Source organism: Pteropus alecto, unplaced genomic scaffold (assembly GCF_000325575.1).
Source record: "Pteropus alecto unplaced genomic scaffold, ASM32557v1 scaffold86, whole genome shotgun sequence".
Classification (NCBI taxonomy): Eukaryota; Metazoa; Chordata; class Mammalia; order Chiroptera; family Pteropodidae; genus Pteropus; species Pteropus alecto.
Window position 1 is genome coordinate 34,231,550 of NW_006442109.1, and position 9,230 is coordinate 34,240,779.

The following is a 9,230-nucleotide window of genomic DNA, read 5'->3' on the forward strand; positions in this document are numbered from 1 at the left end:
GTTTTCACAGGTCTTGCTTCGCACATGCGCGTGCGCACACACGCACACACACACACACACACACACACACACACACACATACACACATAATTTCAGCAATATTTAAAATATAAATGTAAAAAAAAATGAAACTACAAAATTGCTAAGATAAACCAGAAGAGAATAGTTTTATTATCTCAAAATGGGGTAGGACTTTTCAAAGCAAGACTTAATTGATACTCAGAAAATCAAAGTAAAAGATAAACAGATTTTACTACTTAAAATTGAAAACTTTTAAGTGAAAGATACTAGAAAGATTAGAAAAAGAAATTTAAAATTTAGCAACATGAAAAAGACAAAAGGCTAATAATATCCTTAATACACCAAGAGCACCTAAAAATCAACTCAGAAAAGACACTCAATACAACAGAAGACAAAAGAATAAATTGAGATACCATAGGAAAAGATGTTCAAAGTTGCTAGCTGTGAGATAATTCGAATTTAAACAATCCTGAGACCACTCCACTTTTTGACAATAAGACAAAAACTTTAAAAAATGAGAAATCTAGGGTTAGTAAGAATGTGGCAAGATAGAGCATTAATCTATTATTAGTGGAAATATACACTAGAACAGCCTTTTTAAAAAGAAAATTGGACAATACCTCTCAAAATTGACCAAAGCAAATATACTTTTAAAACTCTATAAAAATGAGAAACTGGAAGCATCCTAAATATTAATAGGAGAATAGGAGTTAATAACACACAGCAGATTCCTAATACAGAATACTACACAGCCATTAAAAAGAATGAGATACATCTATATAACACAGAAAGATGTTTGTAATGGACTGATAAGTCAAAAGAGATGTTTGTAATGCACTGATAAGTCAATAGAGCAAGCTAAGGAACACCACTATGTCAGGGTCTCCAAGACCACAGCAGGTTCAATAATTTTTGCTAGGAGTTCTCATGAGACTCAGCACATAGTTGTATTCATGTCTATGATTTATTACAGCAAAAGAACACAGAACAAAATCAAGCAAAGGAAAAGGTGCATGTGGCAAAGTCCAAAAACACAAGCTCCACAAGTCTTCTCCCAGAGGAGTCATGGAGTCACAATGGGTGTACTTAATTCCTTCAGCAACAGGGATATGACAATACATGTAAAATGGTGTCATTAGAGACTTAGTACCCAGGGTTCTTTTGGGGGGCTGATCATATTGGCACACTCTGCCTATCCTGTCCCAAAATTCCAGATACCAAGAAAGCAGGCATCCAGCATAAACTATATTGTTTGTGCAAACAATGTAGGTACAGTGAGCCACTCATATCAGTTCTGGGAATGGTGAGAATATTCCCAAATTCAAGTTTCCAGACACCAGCCAAGGGGAAATCTTGCAAGCAGGCTTTTCTGTGGGGAAGCAGTCTCAGGCTTGCTATGTTAACTCTTTTCTGTACAACTACATGAAGAGTAAAAACAAACCACATAATGGAAAGAAGATGTATTTCAAGTTGGGAGAGGTAGGTTCTAGTTCCATCTTAAATAACTTTTTTTCATCTGTAAAATTCATTCATTCTTTCATACAATGGTTCAGTATTTATTGAGCACCTATTATACACTGTCCCAGATGCAGGTGAAACAGTGGTGAATAAAACAAAGACTCTGTCCTTTTGGAGATTACATTCTGTCTACATAAGAAAAATTTGTAATGTGTCAAGTGGTGGTAAGTGCTGTGCAGAAAAACAAAGCAGGATAAGAACAGGTGGAACCAGGGAGGAGAAGCGGGGAGGACTTTTTTTATATTACAGCATGGTCAGTCAGGGAAAGCCTCACTGGCGGGTAAGTCTGCAGAGATCTGAAGGAAGCAAGGAAGGGTGCATACAGATTTTTCAGGAAGAGCATTCCAAGAGGAGGGGAAAACAGGCAGTGGCCCTGAGATGGTGCTTAGCATATCTGAGGACGAGTCCAGAATAGCTAATGCTCTGGTCATTACAGGATTGTGTGAGGACCTCAAAACGATGTATAAATGTACTTTATAAGCCAAGTTGGCATTTCTATTAAATAGCTTTAATCTAGGGCAGTTTAAGATATTATCTACAGAAAACACTTTTGGAATTCACTTTTTCCTATTTTGGTTACTCAAGTAATATGTACTCATAGATATTCAAAAAAGATTATTCTTTTAAAGTGCATATACTTGAAAATATACCTTTCAGAAAATATTTATATTTTACATTTTGAACATTTTTCAGATTTCCTAATAAAACATCAAGTATCTATTCTATTCACTAATCTCTAAAAATGAGCATCTTTTGACTATTGCACTACAAAGACTTCAAATGACGAATATATTAAATTCAAAAACTTTAAGGCTCCATTATCCAAATAATAATAGCCTTTTAATCTAAGACAGTACAATGAAACCTTTTCCAATAATAGCCTTTTAATCTAAGTCAGTACAATGAAACCAATAGCAAGATCATTTCTGTTAGTATCCAGCAGATTTCTGGCTTTTACTGTCCTCTTCTTTTTAGGTTGTATTGTTTGTTTTTGTTCACACTAACTACGAGTCCAGCTAAGGACTCTGAAATAATATTAGGCTCAGTAGGAAGTTCACGTCCCTCAGATTCACCCTTTCACACACCAATGTAAATCTTAAAAGACCTGTTTCTCTTCCTCCTCATCCTACACACCCAAATGGGTATGAAACATGTTTCTGCATGGAAAAAAACATCAGCATCCAACTTGCCTTCTCATCCCATTAGATTTTCTTTACTTTTATTTTCATTTTTGAAAAACACTAAAATATAATTCTACTGAGCTATGATTTAAATGGACAAATCATATGCAGAGTAATTTAAATCTTAAAAGTTTTTGTTTTGCCTTCCTGTCAAAATTAAAGCAAACAATGCGCAAACTTGTTTTAATCTTCGGGTCATGTCCTTCTGCACAGCACTTACCAACCACCATTTGACACATTACATATTTATTTTGCATAGACTTACAAAGCAGCTATGGCTCCTTTTCCCCACACAGGTGTACAGAAAATCTAGGATACAATTTGATGAGGGGGGGATGGGGAGAGCCTTGTCACAAAGCCTGACTGTAAAAACGATGTGCAAACAAATGTGCTTCCCACCGATGGGTTGGGACATGGCAAGGTGGCTACAAACCAGTGTTCTGCGATACCAGACTTCACACAAAACCAATTCACAAGGTATCAACCCAAGTTCTTCATCACATGCCACACTGGTCTTACTCTGGTGGTGGTGATGTATCACTGACAGTTCCTAGGCTTTTGATCCCTGATACTGCAAGTTTTTTTCTACTTCTGAGAAAAAAGAAGTAATGCAAATTATTCGTTCAGTGGTTTGACTGAGGTAGGCAGTGATCTCATCTTTGTGGGGGATTCACACCACCTTGCTCCATACAAAGCTAAGATCATTTCTGCATTTTATACACGCTTTTTTACTAAAGCAATCATCTCAAAATTTTTAATTGTCAGAGCCCATTCTTTTCATTATCACATAACTCCTGGGACTAGTGCAGTTTCTGGCACACAGCAGGCAGTTAGTAAATGTTTGTTTACTGTGTAAAGGATGCATAAATCCATGCATGGAAGAATGAATAAGCAAATGAGTGATGTAGAAATCAAAGAATAAATCAGCAAATGAATGTAAGTGGTCTATGTGACATTAAAAGGGTAAGAGATAAGAAAAAATATAAAATGTTATTTTCACAAACCTTGCCAAAAATACATGGCAGAAACATAAAATACAGAATTATATTTACAATCAGAACTTTCTGGTAAATTATGACCTCAATTAAGAACACAAGGGAAGAAGATACAAAGATCTTCAACTGCCCTCAAAACTGAAGATAAAAAGACTAAGGATGGCTCTCAAAAATGAAAATATGCTAACAATTACCACTATCCAAAGTAAGTGAATGCCACAAATGTAAGCCAATGAGCTAGGAACATGATCAGTAAAAAGGGAACAAGTCCTACAGCCAACTAATTTTTGACATAGGCACCAAGAACACACAATGGGGAAAGGATAGTCTTTTCAATAAATAAATGCTTGGAAAACTGAATATTCATATGCAAAAGAAAGGAACTGCAACCCTATCTTATGCTACTCACGAAAGTTAACAAGAAATGGATTAGAGACTTAAATGTAACACCAGAAACCCTAAAACGCCTAGAAGAGGAAAAAAATCTCCTCGACATTGGTCTTAGCAACGATTTCTTGGTTAAGACACCAAAAGCACAGGCAATAAAAGCTAAAATAAACAAGTGGGACTACATCAAACTAGACAGCTTCTACACAGCAAGGGAAACCATCAATAAATTGAAAAGTCAACCAACAGAATGGAAGAAAATTTTTGCAAACCATATCTGATAAAGGGTTAATATTCAAAATATATAAAGAACCATACAATTAGAGACCAAAAATGCTTTGATTAAAAAATCAGCAGAGGACCTGAACAGACGTTTCTCCAAAGAAGACATACAGAGAACGCATACAACTCAATAGCAAAAAAGTAAATAAGCCAATTAAAAATGGGCAAAGGATCTGAACAGACATTTTCCTAAAGACGACATACAGATGGCCAGCACATAGGTACATGAAAAGGTGCTCAACATCGCCAATCACCAAGGAAACACAAATTGAAACCACAAGGAGACCACCTCACATCTGTTAGGCTATTACAGAAAAGATAGGAGAAAACAAATGCTGGTGAGGGTGTGCAGAAAAGAGAATCCTTAAACACTGTTGGTGGGAATGAAAATTGATATAGCCATTATGGAAAACAGTGTGGCAGTTCCTCAAAAAATTAAAAACAGAGTGATCCATGTGATCCAGCAATCCCATTTCTGGGTAAATATCCAAAGGAAATGAAATCATGATTTTGAAGAGATATGTGCACCCCATGTTCACTGCAGCTTTTTTCATAATAGTCAAGAATTTATTTGTACATATATATTTATACATACACACGCACATATATACACGTATACACACAATATATTCAGACATAAAAAGAAGGAAATCCTGTCATTTGCAACATGGATGAAACTGGAGGGCATTATGCTAAGTGATATAAGCCAGACAGAGAAATATAAATACAAATGCTGCATGATCTCACTTATATGTAGAAACAGAATAGAAGGGTTGCCAAAGGCTGGAGAGAGGGGGAAATGGAATATGTACGTCAAAGGATACAAACTTTCAGTTATAAGAAGAAGAAGTTCTGAGGATCTAATTAAAGCATGATGACTATGGTTAATAATATTGTATTGTACTATGTGCTTGAAAGTTGCTGAGAATAGATCTTAAGTGTTCTCACCACCAAAAAAATAAAAACAGTTAACTATGTGAGGTGATGGATGTGTTAATTATCTTGATCTTGGTAATAATTCCACAATGTATATCAAATCATTATACTTGCATACTTTAAATATATACAATTATGTTTGTCAATTATTTCTTAATAAAGTTGAGAAAATAATAATTAAAAATGTCCTAAAATATTTACTAGAAAACATAGCTTTAAAATACTGCCCTTGTTATTATAATACGCAAGTTTTAGAAATTCATCCACAAAGAAACTTCAATGTATAAGAGATTCATACAACACACCAGCTTTGCTTGTATTAGAAAGCAGTATTTTCTTGAGGATTCACTGCTTTTAAACCATTTTTTGCAACAAATAATTGCCTAATATAAATTCTTTAGAAACTTACTTTTGTCCTTTTTGTACTTTACTGAATAAAAACTGTGGTCGCTACTACAAGGAAAATGAAATCAACTGGAGGTGTTGCTGATAATAGGAACAGCAGGAAGGAGCATGCACTCCATGGGGTCCTTCTTCTGCTCATGCAGCAGCTCTGATCAGCTACCTGTGACTCACAACAAATGTGCAATCAGAGAAGCATTTGGAAGAAAGTACAGTTACCATGTTCCATCGATGATACCAAATTCCTTCTCGAGGTTTCTCAAACAGAAAAGAGTGAGAAGAAAGAACAACCGTGATGCTGATAATTTTAAATAGCTCTTTACCAGCTCCTAAAAATGGAGAACTGGGAAGAAGCTGCTGAATCCTGTCAAATCTCCAGAAGGCACCTGCTCTGTATATTGTGGCTACAGAACATCAAGGCACTGACAGGCCTTTCTCAGGATCTCACTGCTCCTTGCTGGTAAAAGTCTCTACTCAGGAAAGAGTTCAGGCAAACAACTTTCCTAATACCAAAATCGAACTAAAAGTGAAAGAACACACATAGTTATAGAGTTACAGGGATTTTCCTCCTTAAAAAAAAAAATCCCAAATCTGTCAAATGCATGTTCCTTCCCTATAGCTGATTCTTCAAGGTTCACACTTTAGGGTTTTGGCGGGGGAGACTGGCATTTTTAATTATTAACATTTATTTTACAAACTGGAATTATTGGGCCCAAGGATAAAATATACTTTGATACTATTTTTGTATGTTGCTCTACTGATTTACTGAATCCAATTTGCAAGTCCACTTGCAATGTGTTCATTTACTTTTTACACAAATTTTATTAAGCACCTACTATGTGCCAGACTAGAAGCTGGAGATTCAGAAGGTTAAACAAAGTCCCTGCTCTCTTGAAATATATATTCTACTACTTATGTCTACTGAAGGGAAAAAGTCTTTTAAATTATTTCACCTATTTCCTGAAAGCCCTATCAATAACTGTTATACTTATATTCACAAGTATAATAAGTAGAAGGCTTATTATTTATTAAGTATATTTATTAAGTATTTAAGTATAAGGTGTCTTGCTTATTGAAACAGCATAATGGTGTTAATTTAATTGCTTATAAAGCTCTCCATTTTTCCAGTTAATTTTCCCTAATTAATACTTACTTAGATGCTAATTGTTAGGTCTAATCTGTGTGATTAAAAGGTGGTATCTGGGAACTAAACTTCGGCCACATTTTGGATGCTCCAATTCTATTGCATAGGAAGATCTGCAAATGTTCCTCTGTTGAAAACATGTTTTCTTCTTTAACACTTCTCAAGAGCTTACATCTTTAACGCCAGTACTCAAGTTTTCAAATTCTACCTCTGTTGGACAGCCTCTCTGAATTCACACTAGCTCACTCTTACTCTCTAGGTTGGCAATACCCTTTTCTTTAAAAAAAAAAAAAAAATCAGATTTAGGCTGTAACAGATTTGTTGTCTTTGAAGCTTAACCTTCTGATCTCTCATTGTTGCTCTTCTTTGGTTCATATTTTCTACCTCACAGATAATTCTGACATGTATACACTGTTGTCAATCCATACTGATGATTCCCTTGTATCGGTCATCACTATCACTTAATCGCATTATTGCAGTAGCATCCTAACTGGTTTACCTACTTCCAATATTGTTTTTTTAGGACTGCAGCAACTCCACCAGGTAATGTTCCAGTAGAACAATCCCTTCTCTATATTACATTCAAATTGATCTTTTAAATATGCAAATCTGATTCTGTCAGACCCTTATTTAAATCTCTCTTCAATTGCTCTCCACTGATTTTAGATAAAGTTTAACATCTATTTCCAGCCAAGATGGAGTACCAGGAATCCAACTAATCTTCCCATCTGAAACAACTGAAAAATCTGGGGGTAATTAGACAGAGTTCAGCAGATTCCCTGAGATGAGAAGATGGAACCAAGAATCCAGAGAAATCAAGGTAAATAGAGTCTTTAGGAGAGAATTCCAGGGAGGAGGGAACTTCAGAGACAGAACTCTAGATCTAGAGAAGGTCTCCCTCAAGTATTCAGCAGACTCTGACCACTGCCTAAGTATGAGGAACTAACTACTGAAGGCTAAGAAAAGAACCACCCAAAAAGGATTACAGAAACCAATATCTGCTACTCAAAGCAGGGCCAGGAACAGCACTTGTTCTCACCAGTCAGACTAGAAAACCTTATAATTCATGGGGCATCAGGTAGAGTACTCAAAAGGGTCTTGCTGCAGTAGTAAGAATAATTAACTCAATGCTAAACATCGGTCTGGTCCCATTCAAGGAATCTTAAAAGCAAGACCCAACAGGATCAAACTGTTTCCAAGTAAAACTTAACTGCATCCCAGAACAAAACTACCTAAGATTTATAGGAATACAAGATTATGAAATACTCAAGAGGTAAAAATCACAATTTCTGACATGCAATCAAAAGTTACCTGGCACTGAAAGAAGCAGGAGAATGATTTTCCCTAGAGAAGAAAATAATCAATCAACCGAAGCCAAATCAGAACTGATAGAGATATTAAAATTAGCAAAAAAGGACTTTACAGCTTGTTAAACATGGCTTATATCCCCCAGTATAATCTTGGCCCCGCCCAATTCTTCGGCCATCAATTCTCTCTCGACATTCTGTACGTCAACTGTATTGAATTTATTTTAGTTCCTTCTTGCTTTCATTGTTAACTATCTCCTGTTTGTCCATCCAGTGTGGTGTGTAGAAAAACTATCAGGGAAAAAACGTCCTGATTTGATGTGTTTAACAAAATCTATGGTGTAAATACCCTATTATGGTCAATTTCAAACTAGCAATGGTTTAACAACCAGCTTGCAGAGTTCCTGAATTTTTAACAATCAACCTTATGAGCTGGTACAAGCCTACTTCATCCCTCTCATCACCTACCTGGAGTTTAATCACTCATCTTCATTCTCAAATTCAATATCAGTTCCTCTGGGAAGCCGTCCACGATCCTTTATATCTAAGCTAATGTCTTTCCTCTGTGCTTCCATAATACATTGCACTTTCACCAGAATAGCACTCATGATATTCTTTTCTTTTTTTACGCCTACAGCACCTGGTCTTCCTAAGTGGTCTCCCATCCAAGTACTAACCAGGCCTGACCCTGCTTAGCTTCCGAGATCAGACGGGATCGGGCGTGTTCAGAGTGGCAGGACCGTAGATCTCGTGATATTCTTTCATTTTGTACCTGTCTGATCCATAAATACCAAGAGAGTAGGTATAGTGCCCACCTTGTTCATTACTGTATCTGCAGAGCTTTAGCACAATAGTTAGCACATAACAACACTCAAAAATAATTAGCTGAATGAGCAATAAAAAGGAACATACTGATACATGCGATGACACAGATGAACCTCAAACGCATTATGCACTGCTAAAGAAGCCAGATGCAAAAGGCTACATACTATATGATTCAATTTGTATGACATTATGAAAATGACAAAATCCACAAATCAGTAATTGATAGGGGTTG

At 36.0% G+C, this 9,230-nt stretch overlaps 1 protein-coding gene and 1 pseudogene across 1 annotated transcript in view; both read right to left on the bottom strand.

Annotated features, from left to right (window-relative positions):
- AVEN (apoptosis and caspase activation inhibitor) overlaps nt 1-9,230 on the bottom strand; it is a gene marked incomplete at its 5' end in the record, with an annotated part of 139,323 nt that overhangs the window by 29,171 nt on the left and 100,922 nt on the right. The window lies entirely within an intron of this gene.
- Nucleotides 8,802-8,920, bottom strand: LOC112469875 (annotated as a pseudogene).